We start from the raw sequence: 22,781 nt of genomic DNA, 5'->3' as shown, positions 1-22,781 counted from the left end.
ACACCACATGTCTATGACTTGTGGGAGTTTGACACCCCCTACCTCCTACCTCAAAGTCACACAGTGTTACAGTAACACGATCATTAGGATCTAAAGGCGTCTGTAAGTGGTTGGTAGCTCCACACTGAATAGGCGAACCGATAGTCTCTCGAGGTTGGAAGTTAAACAGGGGGAGACAATGGAGTTCCTGAGAGAAACTGCTCTGTGCATAAGGATTGCATTACCCAGCAGCCTTAGGAAGAAACAGGAAAAGCTCTCTTACCCACCTATTATTTTGGCTTAACACCTCCAGAAATAGAGACCGTGAACATTTAGAATAGAATGCTATGTTTTTCATCACACACAGTGAGCTCTGTGGGTGCTCTCGGCAGTGTAAAATGACTTCTTGTTATTGTGTGTTCCCATTTCTACAATGCCAGGATAGTGCATTCGAGTTCCCGGGACTACCTGTACGTAAAATGTGTACATGCATAACTGGAAGTAACTTTGGATAAAACCGTCTGCTAAAAGGCATACATTATATTATATAAATTATTATAGTCACACAATGTACCATATGAACAGGCAATCCCCTGGTCGCAACTCCTCTAAAACCACTTCAGCATACTTTCAGCTTCAGAAGTTCCTGTGGTATTCCCTTAGCATTAGCGCAAACCCGTTTGCCGAGGCAACATATCTATTAACAGTTGATAGAACGTTGTGGGAACATAGCAACAGCATTCCATACCTCAGGGTCTCTCCCCAGGTACTATCATCACAGCTCAGCCTGGCTCTAATCACCCACGGTATTGACCCTGGGGTTACAGAGAGTAATTACAGGTGTTATAGGACAGGTAGGCCCTTTAAAGAGAAACCTGTTGTCAACATCCACAAAGAAGCTTTGTACTTTTAATTTACAGGGGCCGCCTGCCTGCTATCCCTTCTGATGGGATACGTGTGTGTGTGTGTGCGTGCGTGCGTGCGTGCGTGCGTGCGTGCGTGCGTATGCATTGTTGGAGGTGGCAGCTGCGGTCTGCGGTCAAAACATTAAGCCAGTAATCCACTGTTCCATGCCCCTCCCCCACTCTGTGACTCCAAACATCTCCCTTAATAACCTCAGTCTGACCCCACAGCCCTATCACTGGCTGATCTGGGCCCGTTTGGGGGAAAGGACGGGACGGGGTCATGGCTGGGCACCTGCTTGGAGCCACTGCTTCTTAGCCAATGCGGGTCAATTAGGGCCAATGTTGCCAGATATTTTAATGCTCCATTAAAGACTATCAGAAACAATGTTGGTACTTATTTATTTTGATCCAAAGCCATGAATGAATGAGTCACTCAGATTTATGTAGGTGCCGGACTATATGACTGTGCCATCAACTTGATAATATATAACAATATTTTGGAGTTTTTATTTTTATTTTTATTTTAAATAAAGTGAGCGATTGTAATCTGAATAAAGGCCAAAATAATATTTGTAAAGGCCAAGACATGTATTTCTGTTGTTAGAGGGAGAGAACCGCTGGGCCAATTATGATCCGCCCTACAGGACTCCCAATCACGGTTGGATGTGATACATAATAATAATAATATTAATACTTTTTGTTGTTTTATTTCTTTTGTCTTTTCTGGTGAATTAAATTGAAATTGCAACCAATCATGGCCGGTTGAGATACAGCCAACCTAACTAAGAAATACATTGGACGATAGAATTCTCCCCCAACCCTACAACTTTGTTCCAATATTTCTGTAATTCAATGATATTTATTCCCATAGTAATTCCTTATGGATCCATAACTAAATAAACATTGGCATTTTGAAAGAGTATTTTTATCATTATTTTATTAACGAAAGCATAAAGATGCCATTATTAGTTACATAGTTTTAGTTTCAACATGCAGACTGGCACAAAGAACAGCGGTAATTAGTCAGAGCCATTATTAGTGCAATGCCCCCCCCCCCAGAGTGTTGCTTAGTGCAATGCCCCTCCTCCTCCTCCTCCCTTCCCCATGGGCTAGGTCTGTCTTCTGTGCTTGGCTCTGCAGCCCATCCTGTACCCCCTGCCCTCGTGCCTTGAACCTCTCGCGCTTTCAGTGGATACAGCTGGAGAACTGCAAGGCAATCCCATTGGGCGCCATATGACCAATACATATTGTCCTGCTAATAACAGGGTTAATTATATATCTGTGAGAATATCCAAGGGGCTTTTATATATTTCTAAATTATTAATAATAATCGCTTTGTTTAAAAAATAACAATTTTGGAGATGTTTTTGTTTTCAAATAACGTAAAACGAGCGAGAAAAAGGCCATTCTTGAACATGGGGTGAGACATTGTTACTAATTAGTTTTTTAGCATTATATTATGTTTTTAGAGGGAGAGAAACCAAAAACCTACAGTCATCTCATGGGTCTCCCAGTCAAGGAGAGCACAGGTATTGAACCAGCATCTGTAGCAACACAGCTTGCACTGCTATGCAGTGTCTTAGACCATTGTGGCACTCAGACACTGTACAACATAACCATGTCGGGAGTGGCCTACAGTACTACAGTAAGAGCAACATAATCCTAACAAAATCAAATAATAAAAACCTCAGTGTAACAACAGTTTTAGTAAGTGATACTGAAGTTGTGCACAATTATCCGTTTCTATTTAGGTTTATGTCGCCCATTCATTATCAGTTAGAGACACAGTAAGACCCAAAAGCATAATCAGTGCTCTAACTCCCCCTTGCGCTGGTCTGGAGCAATGAAGTGGAGATGCAGGGTACCGTAACCACAAATGACCTCTAAGTCCCGCAGCATAATCACCAAACGTTTAGTGGAGCAACCACTGTAAGTTGATCCCTGCATGATCCAATAATCAGGTACTGATTCATTTGACTTAAATAAAGTACCTACTACATATCGAAGACAGGAAGCAAATATCAGTTTCACCCATCAGACTATTCTTGATTTAATCTTGTCTTTACATGTACTAAATAATATATGTGTGAAATTAGTTTTGATTTAGAATGGACCATTTTCATGCATCTAATAAAAATGAAGTAAAAATAAAGAAAGAAGAGAACTGAATGAGTAGGTGTCTAGACTTTTGACTAGTATTGTATATACTGTATAAATTGTGCATATCTTAATTTATTTCCACAATGAAAAAATAATACACGTAATAATGTAACCAGTTCTTACAAAGGATTTTAACCTATAACCAGGATTGTCATTAAAAAAATTACATTTTAGTCAAGCAATTATTATTTTGACAAACAATTACTGTGATTAATCATATATTGTTCCTAACATCCTTACCCCACATCAACCAATACATACACACAGAGAAAGAGAGTAATAGTTAGAAATGTTCCATCCATAAAACATCTGTCCATGTTTATTTTATGTTATTTTTTTCCTCAAATTAGGCCAAATTCACTAAAATGGTCATAGGAAAAATGAGTTCAGCTGACCCAGTCCCCTGTAAATCAACAGAGTTCTAGTGGGTCATTACTAAAGACCCTATTTTTATTTTAAATTTTTTTACCGTTATATTAGCAGGTAAATTGACTGAGAACACATTCTCATTTACAGCAACGACCTGGGGAATAGTTACAGGGGAGAGGAGGGGGATGAATGAGCCAATTGTAAGCTGGTGATGATTAGGTGACTGTGAAGGTATGAGGGACAGCTTGGGAATTTAGCCAGGACACCGGGGTTAACACCCCTACTCTTACTATAAGTGCCATGGGATCTTTAGTGACCACAGAGAGTCAGGACACCCGTTTTAACGTCCCATGTGAAAGACGGCACCTTACACTAAAGGCCCGATGTCTGGTCTGTATTCCACCCAGCCCTTCAGAACCCTATACATCACCATAGAACCTCTCACTGGCCTTCACATCTCCACTTCCAGGGTCAGACTGTCTTCAAAGGGAGTACATTCTGGAGCCTCCCTCCCCATCTACTAGCCTGCAGCTTGCACTTTCATTTTCAGCCTGAATCCCACCCATTCCAACCCCTCAGACAGCCACACAAAGAGAGCTTCAGAGAGGATCACTCCACTGGAGAGCCTGCAGTCACTCGGTGGTCACAACAGTATAAGGCTCCATAGAGGATCTGCTATCTGGGAAAACATCTCCTCCACTAACCCAGAGCCCTGAGTGGTTGAGCAGTGGAGCCCATAGAAGGATAAGGAGGGGCGAGTTAAGAACAGAGTGGGCATTTCCATGTAAAAGGACCCATGAGCACCAACATGTGAAGTTCATAGGAGCATGTCAAAATGGGTGTCAAATGAAAGATACCAATCTATATTAAGGCATGTATAATTAGTTGAACCTTTTTCCCATCCTAAACATTTGGAAAAAGAAAAGTACTTGATTTCTGGTCAAACATAAAATAAAATGTCTTAAAAGATATTAGAAATACATCAAAACACAATAATGCTGAAGTAAAGACCCCTGCCAACTAATAGCAACACTTACATTTAGTTTTGGAGAAATAATTTGCCTTCCGTATGTGCCTTGTAATTCTGTTACCAAAAACCCACATACTGTATCTTTAACATATTTTCTAATTGCTCTCCCTCATGTGGAGCGAGGATAGTGAAAGTTCACAGAAGTAAAGGTAGTCCTACCAATTAGTTAGTGTTTTAACTCATGTCATGTGTATTTATGAATAAGTTGAATTGTTAAAACTTGAAATTCTGTTACCAAATCGGAAGCGGAATTACCAAAACATCTGTCATATTTGCCTTTACGTCTGGGACCGCAAGTTTGTGTTCTGGAATCCTGTGAAGTAACAGTAAGCTGCTAGCCGTCATGAAAACGGAGCAGGCCAACGCTGGCAGTGCTATATCACATGTGTTTTTATCCACAGCTGGGCACAAATGCTTTAGGTGTAAGATGATTTCCACACAATCACTAGATGATGATAAAGTGGAACTGAAAAATGTACAGGGATTTGTCTGCCCTAAATGCACCACCATCAAGCAGCTTAGGGAAGAGATCCTCCGGCTGCTCACTCGGCTGGGAGAAAAGGATAGCCTGCTTTCTAAGCACACTGACCTTGCTGTAGCCCAGGCAAACTGAATCTCGGTTATAAATGCATCCTATAGCAAAGCTGTCGATGTGCCGTGCAGCGTTGATCTATCCCAATCCAACAGACAGATTTTAAGATCAACTCAGCGGCCCATGGGAGACTAGACACTCACAAGGCATAGGAAATCGGGTAGGGATTCTGGCCACACTTCATCTATCCAAGAAGATCCGATCCAGCTATCAAACAGCTTTGGCCCACTTTAGACGGACCTACCAGCCCTGGGAGTCAGTAGGGATCCTGGGAGTATACCAGTGGCACCCTCCCCCACAGCCATCACAGTTCAGCAGGTCACTGACTTAAGACAGAAGGGTCTCGGTCCATTTTCCACCATCCTGGGGTTTCCGACACCATCCGCTATTGCATGTGCGAAGAGTCAGGCTAGCCTGGCTCGAAGCCTCCATCCCTCCTGTCCAAGGCAGTCCCATTCCACGGTTCTGGCCAACTACTCCAATATTGACACCAACGTCACTCACATAGAATTTAACAATCTTCGTTTTAGGGGATCTGAGGGAGAACTACAAACCTTTTTTTTTTTTAAACACCCTCGCTAGCACAGGGAAGAGAATAATTTTCTCTGGCCACCATTCGTGCTATCGAAGGGGTTCGGAACATGCCAGCCGACTCGTTGCCCTAAACAAGTGCCTGGAGAAACTTTGCAGTGACAGGAATGTCTCTGATTTACCCTTCCATCGCAAACTGTTTTAAAATTGCCCTTGCTTAGAAACCTGTGTTTCAGGCATGAGGAAGTGGATGGATGGCTGCAAACTTTCTACTTTTAAACTCGGACAAAACAGAGATGCTTGTTCTAGGTCCCAAGAAACAAAGAGATCTTTGAAATCTTAATGAAGAAATCTTAATGGTTGTACAGTCGTCTCAAATAAAACTGTGAAGGACCTCGGCGTTACTCTGGACCCTGATCTCTCTTTTGACGAACATATCAAGACTGTTTCAAGGACAGCTTTTTTCCATCTACGTAACATTGCAAAAATCAGACACTTTGTGTCCAAGAATGATGCAGAAAAATTAATCCATGCTTTTGTTACTTCTAGGTTAGACTACTGCAATGCTCTACTTTCCGGCTACCTGGATAAAGCACTAAATAAACTTCAGTTAGTGCTGAATACTGGCTTCCTGTCAAGCAAGGGCTGATTTCAAGCTTTTACTGCTAACCTACAAAGCATTACATGGGCTTGCTCCTACCTATCTCTCTGATTTGGTCCTGCCGTACATACCTACACGTACGCTACGGTCACAAGACGCAGGCCTCCTAATTGTCCCTAGAATTTCTAAACAAACAGCTGGTGGCAGGGCTTTCTCCTATAGAGCTCCATTTTTATGGCATGGTCTGCCTACCCATGTGATAGATGCAAACTACGTCTCAACCTTTAAGTCTTTACTGAAGAATCATCTCTTGAGTGGGTCATATGATTGAGTGTAGTCTGGCCCAGGAGTGTGAAGGTGAACAGAAAGGCTCTGGAGCAACTAACCGCCCTTGGTGTCTCTGCCTGGCCGGTTCCCCTCTTTCCACTGGGATTCTCTGCCTCTAACCCTATTACAAGTCACTGGTTTACTGGTGCTCTTTCATGCCGTCCCTAGGAGTGGTGCGTCACTTGAGTGGGTTGAGATCTTCCTGCCTGGGTTGGCGCCCCCCCTTGGGTTGTGCCGTGGCGGAGATCTTTGTGGGCTATACTCGGCCTTGTCTCAGGATGGTAAGTTGGTGGTTGAAGATATACCTCTAGTGGTGTGGGGGCTGTGCTTTGGCAAAGTGGGTGGGGTTATATCCTGCCTGTTTGGCCCTGTCATTGGATGGGGCCACAGTGTCTCCTGACCCCTCCTGTCTCGGCCTCCAGTATTTATGCTGCAGTAGTTTATGTGTCGGGGGGCTAGGGTCAATTTGTTATATCTGGAGTACCTCTCCTGTCTTATCCGGTGTCCTGTGTGAATTTAAGTATGCTCTCTCTAATTCTCTCTTTCTCTCTTTCTTTCTCTCTCTCGGAGGACTTGAGCCCTAGGACCATGCCTCAGGACTGCCTGGCATGATGACTCCTTGCTGTCCCAAGTCCAACCGGCCGTGCTGCTGCTCCAGTTTCAACTGTTCTGCCTGCGGCTATGGAATCCTGACCTGTTCACCGGACGTGCTACCTGTCCCAGACCTATTATCTGACCACGCTGGTCATTTATGAACATTTGAACATCTTGGCCATGTTCTGTTATAATCTCCACCCGGCACAGCCAGAAGAGGACTGGCCACCCCTCATAGCTTGGTTCCTCTCTAGGTTTCTTCCTAGGTTTTGGCCTTTCTAGGGAGTTTTTCCTAGCCAACGAGCATCAACACCTGCATTGCTTGCTGTTTGGGGTTTTAGTCTGGGTTTCTGTACAGCTTTGAGATATCAGCTGATGTACGAAGGGCTATATAAATACATTTGATTTGAAAATAAATTTGATTTTATAGACTGAAGACAGGCTCTGGTAGTGCTGAGGTCCTCCCTGTCAGAATAATCAACAGAGGACTTGGAAAGCATATCAACTTCCGTGGAAATGGCACTATGGTTATTGTGAGTAACCTAATTGATGTTCCTTTAACTCCACCTTCTAGAGACGTTATACAAACTGTCACATCCTACCATTCTGATAGATTGGAGACTGTCAGAAAATGTGGTTGTAACGTTAATAATTTGGTTACCTCTAGGCAGATGCCCAAGTGGCAGAGTGGCCCACACTCATTGAATATGGCACTTTCAAATGTTAGAGCAATCACTAGTAAAACCGTTCTTGTGGATGGCCTCATTACTGAGTGCAAAGTTGATTGCTATTGAATTTATGAATCTTTTGAGCTCTATGTACTTTATCCAACATGTGACTGCAGCAATACTCTGGACCTGGTTATTACCAAGGGGCTTTCTATTGACATATCCTCTATTGATGATGCTGCTTTATCTGATCATTCCCTTTTTAATACCTTGTTGCCCATAGCTCAGGTAACACTGAACACATTATTAAGAAACACTATCATACCTCTGAAGTTGCGACAGATTTTATTGAGTGTACGAACAACAAACCATCACGTATTCTGCTTTCCTCGTGACGATTTAGTTGATAACTTTAATAGCAAATGAAGGGCAACCAATGATGCCATAGCTCATGTGAGGTTGGAAAAAGTCACATCCAAACAGAGAGCCCCCATTGGATGAGTGAGGAAACGAATCAATTAAAGTCTAATTGCAGAATGGCAGAGTGGAAATGGAGGAAGTCAAAGTTGCAGGTCCATTATGATATTCTGAGAGAGCAACTTGGCATATACAGTAGGTAAAGAAAGTCACTACCCCCTTTCAAAATGTTCACCTTTTGATGCCGTACAGCCGGAGAGAAACATCTGTCTGGTGAAGTCCACAAAACACATTGTATGTAACAAACAGTTACATGACCTACAGCATGGTCAAGCAAGTTCATGTTTGACTTTTTCAGACTACTAAACTACTATTTACGGAGAGTTACCGCAAGTCACGAAATCAACAGGCACTGCCTCCACTATTCCAGCACCATTTCAACTTCCACATTTCAACAACATCTCATCAACTATGCTTTGTCTAATACAGTGACAACAAAAAGATACCAAAAACGATTTAGTCTAATCCAATGTAAGCTAAATTATGTGGTTGTCCATGTTTCTGATTTCTGTGTACTGTGGTTCTTCGTTTAAAAATTGCATCGTACCGCAGCACAGCTTGCAGGCTCCCACAGAATTCTATGGCACATTACTTACGTGTCAGTCATTGTTGCCATTAATGCTAATTAGTGCTAGTTTGACCACCAGAGGGCATCTTTGAGAAGCATTTGACTGTTTTTAATTTTGGCTGTGCCAGAGAATTTAAAACTTTTTTTTGTAAGAACATAGTATATGGGATTGATTTTAAGAAATGTAGCTTAATTCATTTGATTGATATAATGCTGTTTCTATGTCAAGAAAAACTAAAAATTATACATCTGACAGACAGCGCCTGATTCATAACACTGAACAAGGATTAGATGGAGTCAGATGCTATAGGAAGAGCCATGGATGTATAGCTGAGGGAAAGGTGGGAAGTATGTGGGCAACTACACTCACTTTTATTTAGCGAGAAGAGAATAGGAGAATAAGAAAGAGAGAAAAACTTTTGTTAACGTGCGGGGGAAGCGGAGACTGGCTTTCAAAGGTTGACGCTGTACAACGTGGCCGGTCGGGAGTAGGCTACTAGGTGGCTGCAAGTCACCTAAACAGAAATTCAGTGAAAATAAAAAATCTCATTGATTTATCAAGACCAGTCCCTATGTTTGTCTCAGAACAGCATGAAACTGTGCTGAAATAGTTGACCACACGCGGGTAGGCTATTGCTTCAAATCCGATTATAACAAGTGGATGACTTTAGGTGTTCCAGTAAGCAACAATTTGTTGCCTTCATTAGCCTACTTCATTCTTAAAATAACTCCAGCACAGAGAAGAGAAGGAGCCTTAAATAATTAAACAATAAAGTGATTGAATGCACAAATGCATATGACAGTTTTTAATATTGGCCATCAACCAAAAACACAGCATCTACCATGGTAAAAAAAAAAGATTTCAAAATGAAGATGTTTATTAGGCTACTGTGCAGTCTAACAAGTACACATAGCCTACAGTACATAGTAAACATGGTAAAGCCACACAAAAACTCACAAAATCTGCAGATATACATTGAATGTGAGATTGTGCACAACTCTTAGAGTAACGCATACATGCATATTCATAGTTTTTGTCAAAATTGCTCAAGCTCTTCACATTTGGTTGGGAATCATTGACTGACAGCAAAACATCATCCTAACTTTTCCACGCCCTAATTGTAGTCTAACCAATACCCAAACGGAGATTCAGTGAAAATAAAAAATCTCATTGATTTATATCAAGACTAGTCCCCATGCTTGTCTCAGAGCAGCGCGAAACAGTGCTGAAATAGTTGACCACACACAGGTAGGCTATTGCTTCAAATCCTATTATAACAAGTGGATGACTTAGGGTGTTCCAGTAAGAAGCAACTTGTTGCCTTCATTCGCCTACGTTCATCTTAAAAGAAATCCAGCACAGAGAAGAGAAAGGAGCCTTAAATAATTCAACAATAAAGCGATTGAACCTGCCACGTACGTGACTGCCTGTCAGAGGTGGAGTTCCAGAGCTCACAGGTGCGCCTGGCACGGATTGTGACTCCATCTCGTTCCTCGCCCTCTTCAACGCGCCATTCTTCGCCTGACTCTCCGCCAAATACTGCCCGGCTCTGGACCAATGCATCAGCTGTCGCCCGTATCTCTGCCCTCAGAGAATGTTGCTCTTCCTGCTGGTCTGCCTTCAATGACTCGATCTCGCTCTTCAAAGTTTGAATCTGATCCATGTGCACCTTCGTCAGATGAACAGAATGGTTCCGCCCTGAGCCCCATATTGATTACAGTGGCCTATGATAGAAACGGTAAATCAATTAAGAATTAAAAGTGACTCCAACACACAATGCTGCGTATAGAAACACATTTTAAGAATCGAGCAAAACTAACCGCTTTCTTGGGAACCATGTGTTTTTTCAGTGCAGCCTATTGTCCAGCCCTTTGTCCACTGACCTCCACGGATGGGTGTCGGCATGGTTGTACGCTCTGCAAAAGCACATTCACGTTTTTAGTACACAATTATCGATGTTATTACAAAGTATACCTACACATTTGATAGGCTATATACATGTTTTTAAAGAAAATGCACTGAAACAAAAATACCTTTAGTTTCGGTGATCCTCTCAGTTCCGGCTCATTTTCAAGTCCTTTGGTGGTTACAGTTCTAACCCTGGAAGAAACTGGTGTGGACTTATAATATAGTAGGTTACAATAAACTTTAAATTGCGTGTCAATTCATAAACCATGTGCCATGGAATTGCTACATCGAAAATCTCTTCCCAACTTTTTTGCAATCTCTTCGGCTGTAACTGTTTTGGTCCTTAAATGAAACTGGTAAATATTTTTATTGATCACAATTTTCTTGAACCAATTTTTGGCCTTTAATGCAGGGCTGGCAGACAAGTTTATTTTTTTTAACTGAAATTCCAACCGACTTTCTATTGCTTTTTAAAATAATAACGATATTTCGGAGATGATTTCGTTTCAAATAACCGAAAGTGAGCGATTGTAATCTGAATAAAGGAAAAAAAGCCATTCTTGAATATGGGGTGAGATATAGAATGATTTATTTCTGTTTTTAGAGGGAGATAAACCAAAAGCCCACCGTGCCTATTTTTCTAAAATCGTCAGCCCACATGTCAGAGAAAACAGTCTATGACTCGGGTGACTGGAGACTGGAGTAAATTTTCTGGGCTTTCCACTGACACCGCCTATTACATATAGGTCCTGGATGGCAGGAACCTTGGCCCCAGGAATGTACTCGGCCATATACACTACCCTCTGTAGTGCCTTATGGTCAGATGCCGAGCAGTTTCCATACCAGGCGGTGATGCAACCGGTCAGGATGCTCTCGATGGTGCAGCTGTATAACTTTTTGAGGATCTGGGGACCCATGCCAAATCTATTCAGTCTCTGAAGGAGGAAAATCAAATCAAATAAAAGTTTATTTGTCACGTGCGCAGAAAACAACAGATGTAGACCTTACAGTGAAATGCTTACTTACAGGCTCTAACCAATAGTGCGGGGAAAAAAGGTGTATGCGTGTGTGTGTGTGTGTGTTGGTAAGTAAAGAAATAAAACAACAGTAAAAAGACATTTGAAAATAATAGTAGCAAGGCTATATAAAGACACCGGTTAGTCAGGCATATTGAGGTAGTATGTACATGTGGGTATGGTTAAAGTGACTATGCATATATGATGAACAGAGAGCAGCAGCAGCGTAAAAGAGGGGTTGGGGGGGAACACAATGCAAATAGTCCGGGTAACCATTTGGTTACCTGTTCAGGAGTCTTATTGGTTGGAGGTAAAAACTGTTGAGACGCTTTTTTGTCCTAGACTTGGCACTCCGGTACCGCTTGCCATGTGGTAGCAGAGAGAATAGTCTATGACTGGGGTGGCTGGGGTCTTTGACAATTTTCAGGGCCTTCCTCTGACACCGCCTGGTGTAGAGGTCCGGGATGGCAGGCAGCTTTGCTCCAGTGATGTACTGGGCCGTACACACTACCCTCTGAAGTGCCTTAGGGTCAGAGGCCGAGCAATTGCCGTACCAGGCAGTGATGCAACCGGTCAGGATGCTCTCAATGTTGCAGCTGTAGAACCTTTTGAGGATCTCAGGACCCATGCCAAATCTTTTTAGTTTCCTGAGGAGGAAAAGCTGTGTCGTGTCCTCTTCACGACTATCATGGTGTTTTTGGACCATTCTAGTTTGTTGTTGATGTGGACACCAAGAAACTCTCGACCCGCTCCACTACAACCTTGTCGATGTTCATGGGGTCCTGTTCGGCCCACCTTTTCCAGTAATCCACGATCAGCTCCTTTGTCTTGCTCACATTGAGGGAGAAGTTGTTGTCCTGGCACCACACAGCCAGGTCTCTGACCTCCACCTTATAGGCTCTCATCTTTGTCGGTGATCAGGCCTACCACTATCGTGTGGTCAGCAAACTTAATGATGGTGTTGGAGTCATGTTTGGCCACGCCGTCGTGGGTGAACAGGGAGTACAGGGGGGGACTAAGTACACTCCCCTGAGGGGCCCCACTTTTGAGGATCAGCGTGGCAGACGTGTTGTTGCCTACCCTTACAACCTAGGCGAGGCCTGTCAGAAAGTCCAGGATCCAGTTGCGGGGGAAGGTGTTTAGTCCCAGAGACCTTAGCTTAGTGATGAGCTTTGTGGGCACTATGGTGTTGAACGCTGAGTTGTAGTCAATGAACAGCATTCTCACATAGGTGTTCCTTTTGTCCAGGTGGGAAAGGGCAGTGTGAAGTGCGATTGAGACTTCGTCATCTGTGGATCTGTTGGGGCGGTATGCGAATTGGAGTGGGTCTAGGGTATCAGGGAGTATGTTGTTAATGTGAGCCATGACCAGCCTTTCAAAGCACTTCATGGCTACCGACGTGAGTGCTACGGGGCGGTAATCATTTAGGCAGGTTACCTTAGTTTTTTTGGGAACAGGGACTATGGTGGTCTGCTTGAAACATGTAGGTATTACAGAATCGGTCATGGAGAGGTTGAAAATGTCAGTGAAGACACTTGCCAGTTGGTCCGCATACATTGAGTACACGTCCTGGTAATCCGTCTGGCCCTACTTTGTGAATGTTGACCTGTTTAAAGGTCTTGCACACATCGGCTACTGGGAGCGTTATCACACAGTCATCCAGAACAGCTGGTGCTCTTGTGCATGCTTTACTGTTGCTTGCCTCGAAGCAAGCATAAACGGTATTTCTTGAGTTGGGAAAATCTTGTGCAATACACCGACGCATGTCTTGTATTCAAGATCCTTAATGGCCTGGCTCCCCCTCCACTCAATATTTTTGTTAAACAGAAAACCCAGACATATCGCAGCAGATCTACAAGGTCTGCCATGAGAGGTGACTGTATAGTTCCCCTAAGGAAAAGCACCTTTAGTAAATCTGCATTCTCTGTGAGAGCTTCCCATGTCTGGAATACACTGCCATCAGACACACATAACTGCACCACATATCACACTTTCACAAAATGCTTGAAGACATGGCTAAAGGTCAATCAGATTTGTGAACATGGTCCCAATCCATGTTGTCTGTTGTCTGTAGCTTGTGAGGTGTGGAAACACTTTGTTGCTTTTATGAATTTTGTCTTGCAGCTTTTTGTTCTATGTTGCTCTGTCTGTATGCTACATCTTGCTTGTCCTATGTTGCTCTGTCTGTATGCTATGTCTTGCTTGTCCTATGTTGCTATGTCTTGCTTGTTCTATGTTGCTATGTCTTGCTTGTTCTATGTTGCTATTGTCTATATTGTAATTGTTTTTAATAACCTGCCCAGGGACTGCGGTTGAAAATTAGCCGTCCACAAGGAGCACCACTTCTGGATGAGAATTTTCTTGTTTGCTTATGGCCTTATTGAGTTGTTTGAGTGTGGTCTTGGTGCCAGCATCGGTCTGTGGTGGTAAACAGATGGCTACTAATAATATAGATGAGAACTCTCTTGGTAGATAGTGTTACCAGTACGGAGAATTAAGCAAAACCACAAGTCCAAATCATTATCTCCATCCATGGCTAAGTTAGGAAATGAACGATTTTATCCAGCTAGCTAGCCACCAGAGGACAACAACACGAGATGCAACAAGAGATCTAGTTTTTTTCTGTCAATGACATTTGGCATGTGAAGTGATTGGTGTGAAGCCAGATCTAAACTGGGTTCCCTTGACACTTTTTTTTGGTGTGCCAGGACCATTCACAGATGAGCTCACTCAGTTTACCTCAATGCTGACTGGCTATTATTTTATACTTTTTTTTCATCAAGGGAGGCCAAATACTCGCTGGCTTCCCTTGCATTCAATGCTACGAACGACAACAATGTCATACTATTTTTGACCAGACAGCATCAGATAGAAGGGCTAAACATACTGAGACAGAGGGGGCGCTGTTTCATTCGCTCAAATGCTTTCTCCGGTGTAATACATTCAGCCTCTTGCGAATTAAAGGAAATGTATGAAACACAGAGAGACAAAATAAATTGTTTTTTTGTTGGTATTTTTTTTAAAGATTCTTGACTTCCCTTGGCATCCATGATTACACGCCACTGCACATGTGGCATTCCACAAGGTTCGGTTCTGGGTCCGGTACTATTCAGGTTATATTTGTTACCCATTGCAGCATTATCATAAAGCAAGGCATTGATTTTCACTGCTACACAGACGATCCACAACTTTACCACAACCGGAAGATTTTAGTTCAACAGATACATTATTCGACTGTATTAGTTTTTAACTACTTGGATGACTCACAACTTCCTCCAGCTAAATCAAGACAAGACCGTGGTACTTATTATTGGAGCCAAAGTACAGAAAGAGAATCTGGCAGCACATTTTAAATCACACACCAGGTAAAAAACGTAGGTGTCATTTTGGATTCTGAACTCAATTTCGAATCGGGAATGTGACCAAAATATCTTTTTACCACCCGAGGAACACTGCCAAGGTACGGACGTTTCTATCTCGGACTGTTACAGAGAGGCTCATCCGTACTTTTATTAAAAGCACGCTTGACTACTGTAATGCTCTGCTGTCTAGTCTACCCAAAAAAAGCCATTGGTCAACTGCAAAACACACAGAATTCTGCAGCGCGGGTACTGACACAGACCAGATGAAGAGCACACATTACATCAGGTTTAAAGGTCTCTGTACTGGCTGCCTGTGAGTTTTAGATTATTCCGTTGGTTTATTAAATCAATCCACGGTTTTGCACCCCAATGCATATCAGACATGCTTTTGAGTTATGTACCCAGTAGGTACCTCAGGTCCTCTGGCACTGACCTTTTAACTATCCAAAAGCCTAGGACCAAGAGGCAAGGATAGGTTTAGTTACTATGCCTCTGGAACAGTCTGCCCGAGCACCTAAAGGGGGCCAAAACTGAACTTTTAACATATTTAAAAGAGATCTTAAAACACAGCTTTTTATTTTTTGCTTTTCCTTAGGGTGCTTAGTCTTTCAGTTGTTTTTATTATTATTATTATTAGTTCGTTTTTTATCCTCTTATGATTGTTGTGTAATAAATATTTCTGTTTTTATTTATGTTTGTTCCTGTAAAGCGCATTGCGTTCCATTCATGTCTGAAATGTGCTATATAAATAAAGCTTGATTTGATTTGACTGTACTGTTCCTCTGCTGTGCTCTACTCTGCTGTGCTCTACTCTGCTGTGCTCTGCTCTACTGTGCTGTACTGTGATGTGAAATATAGACGTCTATGATTGGTACAAATTTGGTCTGGTTCGGACCAACCAAATGTGGTGGTGTTTGGGGGCAGAGCTTATTAAAAAATATATATATATATGCTAAATAAGATAATCATTTCTAACTTTGTGAACCTATTCAGGATACATCACCATGAAGATAATGGTATTCATATCCATAATTATGCATTTCTGTATAGTACAGATCAGGTACCCATGATGTAATTCATTTACCGTAATTCAGTTACTGGATGTAAATCCACTTCACCTACTGTAGTTCAATGATCAAAATACACAAAATACATTTTTCAAACACAAGGTGTCATGTCATAGCAGACACCCCATTCTTTGTGCAGACATCTTCATTTGGAACAGATATCTAACAGTTTTTGGAAAATGTTGTCACAAAAGATTTTACCGTAATTCTGTTACCAAACTTTGCATTTGCACAGTTCTTCCAGTAAATGTGTTTTTGTGACATTTTCTGTTTAAATATGGTCAAAGTTGTCCTTGTGCGTGGAGATGCATGGTTTGTTAAACTTTGAAATCAATGTTTGTTTTTTGGCATACATTTTAAAGTGAAAAATCTGAGTCAAAGTGTAATTCTGATACCATGGAATTGCGCGAATGGAACTGAGACTTGGAGGATGAGCAGAATTCGATCAGTTGACATCCCGTTGCCGTGATCGCTGTTGATTTGAAATCTCACAGAGCTCATGTGACCTAATGTGTGTGTCGTGTGTGTGTGTGTGTGTTTTTGGTTTTACTATCCTTTTGGGGACCAGAAGTCCTCAAAAGGATAGTTAAACAAGGCAAAAGTGGGGACATTTCGCTGGTCCCCACAAGTAAAAAAGGCTATTTTAGGCTTAGGGGTTAGGTTTAGGGATAGGGTTACAATTGGGGTTAGGCTTAGGAGTTAGGGTAGGTCCTCTGAAATCAGAGTGGAGTTAGGGGGTGAGGTGCTGACTACTTAAACCTCTGTTATCTACCTGGGATGTATCTTTGATGGAAGCTCGGGAGGTGTGAACATGGCCAATGAAGTGCTAGGGAAGTATTTTGGCTAGAAAGTCCAAGCTGCTTGATAAGGACTTCATGAAAGTGCTAGCCACTGCCCTCATTCAATGCCACTTTGCCTACGCTAGTACTTCCTGGTTTGGGGGCTTATCTAAACTTACGAAGGGGAAGCCCCAGATAGCCCAGAATAATCTGATCAGGGTACTATTGAAGGTGAGTCTAGGCACACATAGGCAGGAGCTGCTTTCAGGAACTAAACTGGCTGCCTGTTGAGGCTAGGGTGTTCCAGACTAGGTTTGGTTTACAGGAGTATTTATAATCCTGCGCCCAGATATCTAAGTTATTACTTTCCTGTTGTGTTAGGGATGCACACAATCATAGCAGCAGGTGTTGCTTACATATGTGTGCTTATACAGGGACAGGAGTAATGCTGGGAAAGGTACAGTACTTTCTTGTATACTGGCGCCTCAGAATGGAATGAGTTGCCTCTGCCTATAAAAACAAAGTCCTCTCTGGGCAGCTTTAAACATAAAGTAAAAAAACATGTTTAATGTCTTCTGTGCCCGTATGAATAACCCCTATGATGTAACTGCAATGACGAGATAGATGTTCTTCTTCTATGTTTTGGTTTCACTATTTCACTGCCACACTGTGTTTAACTGTGTTCGATCTTGTCTAGCCATCTTGTCTCAAGAGGACCACAATGGAAATATGTCCCAGACTTTATTGTGTGTTATCCTCCATGATTTTACTCATTTTTTTTTAAATGGTAGAGTTAATAAACTAAACTAAAAAACTAGGGTGAGGTTTAGCTTTAAAGGGGTTTGGGGTTAAAGTTAAAACCCTGGTCCCTCGATTCTATTGACCTGGTAAACCAGGTGTGTTGAATTTAGGCAATCACTGAACTGATCAATTAGCTTAGTTGGTCAGGTGTGGTGCCTAGTTGGACCAAAATCCTGCAGGACCTGTGGCACTCCAGGAACAGGGTTGCCTACCCCTGCACTGGACTATATATACAAACCACAAACGCAGTCACTCCCACGCACATTCACATACCCTACACATACGCACACACACATAACACACAACGCGCAGACCGACACAACACACACACACACACATTACACGCACACGCGCGCTCGCACACACACACACACACACATTCTACACTCATCATTCGCTGCTGCTGTTTTGTTCTTCACTTCACTCTTCTCCTGATCCATCCTGATGACGCATCTACCTCCAACACCTCATACTTCTGCACATTGACCTGGTACTGCTACTCCCTATGTACAGCTCCATTCTTGTGTATTTTATTTGAATCGTGTTACTCTTTGATTTAATCTTTAAGCTCTGCATTTTTGCAAAGGGCTCGTAAGCAAGCATTTCAGGGTCAAGTCCACACACCAGTCATATTTGGCGCATGTGGCCAACATTCTTTTACATTTGATTTAAGGTTAAGGTTAAGGGTTCGGTTTAGGGTTAGTGAAAGTAGGATTTTGAATGGGAATCAATTATTTGGTCCCCACAAGGATAGTAAAAACAAATGTGTGTGTGTGTGTGTGTGTGTGTGTGTGTGTGTGTGTGTGTGTGTGTGTGTGTGTGTGTGTGTGTGTGTGTGTGTGTGTGTGTGTGTGTGTGTGTGTGTGTGTGTGTTCGTGCTTGCGTTCATATCTGTGTGGGGGAAAAGAACAGACAGAGGAGATTGTGGGAGCTGCCACAACCATTTGAAAGAGCTTCAGAGAATTCCTCCATTCAGGAACTAAAGAAAGAAAGTCTTTGTGTTTTCCTCTCTCAGGCCGATTGACTGAGCTCCTCAAAATGTTCACACACACACACACATTTATATATTGTAGCCTAGTGGTTAGAGCGTTGGACTAGTAACCGAAAGGTTGCAATGTGGTCATTTAGCAGCCACTCTTATCCAGAGCAACTTACAGTAGTGAGTGCATGCATTTTTTATATTTTTTCTCTCGAACATACACACACCAACACAAGGAGACGTGGGAGTGGATCACTGTGAATGGGGAGTCAGATATCCAGCCCCTTGGGCTAGTGTGACAGGAGGCCGTAACCAGCTGAGGGTGAAAGAACCTTAGTTCACCTTTCTGTAGACAATGCAACCACCAAGGCAAATGAAGACATTTGCCATAACCGCAGGCAACAGCGATTACGAAGTGTTGCCATTTTAATTACACTCTTCGGAATAGATAGAAACTAAAAACTCATACAAGCATCAGACCTACATACATATGGCCAAATCCTAACTTGAGTTTACTAACTCGTGCATTGGGAGATCTTTGCGAAAATAATTAGTTGCCAGTCTGCACTTCTCATAGATCATAGGGACTGTTCCAAATAGCACCCTATTCGCTAGCCTTATGGGCCCTGGTCAAAAGTAATGCATTACGGAATAGGGTGCCATATAGAAACAGCCACCGTATCAGGAAGTGATCACATTTCATAGGTAATGTTATTTCATTCAGCCAAGGGGATCATGAGAAGACTGAGAAGAAAGGCATGGACATTTCAGTCCTCTGTGCCAGGATTCAGCAACAATGTAATGTGGGGTGAGAAACTGGCCAAACAACAGCTGTTGGTTCAATGATACTGTACACTCCTCTGATGGCCTCTTCCACTCTTATCTCTGTGACAAACAACAAGGAAGCCCTCTCTCTTGCTCCATTCCTCTGCTCCCTCATGTCTCCTATCTGGTCTGGGGGGTACAAAAACCCACCTTTTGAGCTTGTTTCTAAACATCCCACACCTATGTCTGTTGACCAGCATTCTCATATACCCAGGCCCCACTGATATAACCTCATGAAGAATATGTAATTACAGGACAGGGCCTAAGCCTGGTAGATGAATAGGGTGCTGTGCCACAATGCTCCCAGGAAGAAGCCTATATTCTGCAGAGGAAGCCATTATCAGATTTACCCCCCTTCTTTTCTTGTGTGTGTGGGCATCGGTGCAATCTTTTCTCTACCCCAAGCATTTGGCTCTCAGACGTGCCAGGTTACATTTTATTGTCTGGGTAGGTATAGGGGCTCTGGGCGGACACAATGGAAGTCAGGATGGGAGGAGGGATAGAGGGAGGAAAGGAGGGAGAGAGGGTAAGATCTGTGGTGCGATGGGAGAGAAAGGGGAACCAGTTCAGAGGGCGTGTGGTTAGTTACACTTGAGAGGCCCATCAAATATGGTGTCATCCGGCTTTTCCGAGTTTTTCCTCATAATGTCTCAAATCGTTGGATTATGATTTGAGTATATTTTTCAGTCGTTGGGTTTGGTCGGGATCGGAGTTCACTTTCTTCCAAGGACTCCTCGTGGTTTGTCTCAGTCGGAGGGGGATTGTAAAACTTTTGACTACGTCAAAAGGACTTTTTGCAATCTTACGCATGGTCAGACTTAACACACGCAACAGCGGGCCTACACCATTCTGACCAGACCTAGGTTCAAGAGTGTGTGCTTGAATTAGCTTGAGTTTGCCCTTTTGTGACTACTCCAATTGGTTCCACTGCGCCGGGTGAGCTCAATCACACACAGCTAAAGGTTTTGAACCCGGGTTTGATTCAGATACCTGATATAGGAAAACTTACAGAGGGGTCACATGGAATAAATTCTAGTCAACAGACATGATTCCAGCCTAGTGAGGAGATTCATTGCCCTTCGGTATATAGAGTGACAGGAAGGTTCTAATATCCACAGTTTTATCAAATTACACAGATCTGCTACAAGGAAACGGATCCGGTTATTCATGTGCAGCACATGAATGTCATGTGGAAAGGCGTGGCTGATGACAGCTGATGCTCCTTATTACAATCGCTGAAGTCAAGTGGTATTACAGGGCTATCAGAACTGCCCTGTTGAGTGGCATACAGTCTGGCAAACAGTGAATGCCTCTCCATTGTTACGAGAGAAGTTTTAAAGGTCACTCGGGTGGACGGAGAATAGAGCTAACTCCTGAAGGCTCCGTTTTGACTTGAGGGACAGAAGCTGTAAAGTGCTGTGAAGCGCTGGAAAGAGACAAAGAGTGAGAGAGTGAGAGTGAGAGAGAAATATGGTTGTAAATAACAAACCCACTCAGTTATGAACAAAGCTGAGCTGGTGCTGGGGGGGAGATCCATTGAGTTTGACTCACAGGTGTTATTCCACAGTGACTGTGTGTGTGTGTGTGTGTGTGTGTGTGTGTGTGTGTGTGTGTGTGTGTGTGTGTGTGTGTGTGTGTGTGTGTGTGTGTGTGTGTGTGTGTGTGTGTGTGTGTGTGTGTGTGTGTGTGTGTGTGTGTGTGTGTGTGTGTGTGTGTGTGTGTAGTGGAGGATATGGCAGCAGGCGAGAGAGAGAGAGAGAGACTCATACTCCGTAGCATTGCCTGACATGGGAGACAAGCCCAGAGGCATTAGCTCGCCTTGCAGTACACTCATTACTGCTTCCCTAAAATAAATCAGAGAATTATATCATTTTTCTGCAGCAGCATAGGTGCTACAAAGGAAGTGGTTTGAAGTGCTCGGTGGAGACGCCAATGCCGCCATAGGAGCAAACTCAAGAGGTACTTAGCATAAAGATAAATATATGATAGGCATTAGCCAAGCAGACACTACCCAGATAGAAAACAATATGTTTCTTAGAGCTGGGTGAGAGCCTGGCTGTCCGATGGTTATTTTGCATATAACCTTCCCACAACTTACACAACATATCATTGTGTGACTCAAAGTTTACTTCAACATGATTTTAATCTTATCAATACTTGCGCATAAAAGCATTTCCACCACAATTTATCGCACAAAACGTTTTACAGACACAAAAAATATTTAGTTTTTCTCAACATTTGGAAAGTTTACCGACAAAGTTGCTGTTTCTATCAGGCCTGTAATGATTTTTTTTTTTAATCCAATGTACTTTAGTCACATAAAAATGTTGGATGCAAACCTGGTTAAACATTTTTTTAAGATAATGGTAATATTTCATTCACTACAGAAATGTGTAGTTATGTTTTCAAAATTGTAATGCTTAAATGAATTCTGATTATTTCCAGGGATACACAATATCTTGAAATATATGTAGATATCTTTGTTGGATAGAATGCTGTATTTTCCATAATGGAGTGATGCTGAATGTAAAAAATGTCTCCATTTACCCCACTCTCCTCTACTTCAGCATAACGTTTCCTACAGGTTTCCTCATGGTTCTATTTTCAAGTCATGCTCTCAAATTGTTTCCGAGAATGTGAAGAAACAACATTCTTCTGTGGGAATTTTAGAATTTCACTATAATGTTTACTACAAATTTCCTCGTGCTTCTATTTAAAGTCATGTTCTCAAATTGTTCCAAGACGTTTAAGAAACATTGTTCTTCTGTTGAATTTCCGTACTTCAGCGTAACATTTCCTACAGGTTTCCTCATGGTTCCATTTAAAGGAATTTCCATGGGTTCTATCTGTACTTGGGAGTTCAAAAAGGGTGACCCCAAAATAAGCTGGCACTGTTATTAAAAGTCTTATTGGAACATTCAGTGAACGTTTTAAGGACGTTATTCAAAAACCTTAAAATAACATAGAGTTTTCGTTCTCTGTGCGTTAGCCCGTCTCATGGGTGGAATGTTTTTCATAATTAATAAACATATGTTTTTTTTTTTAAATGCACAAACTCTGGTGTTTCTATGTCAAACGGTTGAGTTATATTTCAGTCTTCTGTGATGTATATAAAGTGTAATATTGGGATGAAAACTCAAAATGTAATACATTTCAACTCTGTATCTGACAATGGTACATGTGCCTTCTTTTTTTTCAAAGTAGATTTTTTTTTTAAGACTACCAAGAAACACTCGGTGTGA

At 42.3% G+C, this 22,781-nt stretch overlaps 1 protein-coding gene and 1 long non-coding RNA gene across 6 annotated transcripts in view; both read right to left on the bottom strand.

Moving 5' to 3' along the window:
- Positions 1-22,781, bottom strand: part of LOC118369140 (VPS10 domain-containing receptor SorCS2-like) — a 324,788-nt gene that overhangs the window by 288,251 nt on the left and 13,756 nt on the right. The gene's annotated exons all lie outside the window — the stretch shown is intronic.
- On the bottom strand, positions 9,593-19,647 carry LOC127915559 (uncharacterized). The gene is made up of 3 exons (XR_008091340.1): positions 10,836-19,647; positions 10,623-10,718; positions 9,593-10,526 (listed from the first exon to the last, which is right to left on the bottom strand). It is a non-coding gene; the product is annotated as an uncharacterized LOC127915559 (long non-coding RNA).

Source organism: Oncorhynchus keta, chromosome 35 (genome assembly GCF_023373465.1).
Source record: "Oncorhynchus keta strain PuntledgeMale-10-30-2019 chromosome 35, Oket_V2, whole genome shotgun sequence".
NCBI lineage: Eukaryota > Metazoa > Chordata > Actinopteri > Salmoniformes > Salmonidae > Oncorhynchus > Oncorhynchus keta.
Note: the sequence above shows the minus strand (reverse complement) of the source record. Positions and strands in the feature narration are given on the sequence as shown.